This window comes from Carlito syrichta, unplaced genomic scaffold (genome assembly GCF_000164805.1).
Source record: "Carlito syrichta isolate Samal-C Ts95f unplaced genomic scaffold, Tarsius_syrichta-2.0.1 Scaffold314172, whole genome shotgun sequence".
NCBI lineage: Eukaryota > Metazoa > Chordata > Mammalia > Primates > Tarsiidae > Carlito > Carlito syrichta.
The window spans coordinates 78,321-78,829 of record NW_007258268.1 but is presented as its reverse complement, the minus strand read 5'-3'; positions in this window follow the sequence as shown (position 1 = coordinate 78,829).

The window sequence follows — 509 nt, the reverse complement described above, 5'->3', positions numbered from 1 at the left end:
TTTTTCTCCCACCCCCCCCCCCCCCGGGGGGTTGTTGTTGTTCCGCTGCCCCCAAGTGGTAACATTGAGCGCTAACAAGTGGGCATTAAAACAAAAATCCTTTTAATGGTTACCTATAATGCTGCCTGTAAAGGTAAACCCAAATTCCGGCAGGAAATAGTATTTTTTTTTTGACTATTGAGTGCCTACTATGGGACACATGATAAGTGAAAAATCTCAGTCCTCAAAACAGGTATTATATCTGTTTTACATATAAGGAAATCATAGGGAGTGGAGTCAATAGCTGAGCATCCTGGAAACTGCCCATTGAAGCCTAGTCACCTCAGAAATTAGGAGGCAATAATCTGCCTAACAGAGATATGTGTGGCCCAACCTTTGTCAATGATGATCACATGGGAGACAGTTTCAACATTCATTCCACAAACAGCAGAGAGGCACAAGTACTAACAGAAGCTGCTCTCTGATATTAACTTATATTTTTGTTCTTTGTCCTATCTTTAGGAATTGAT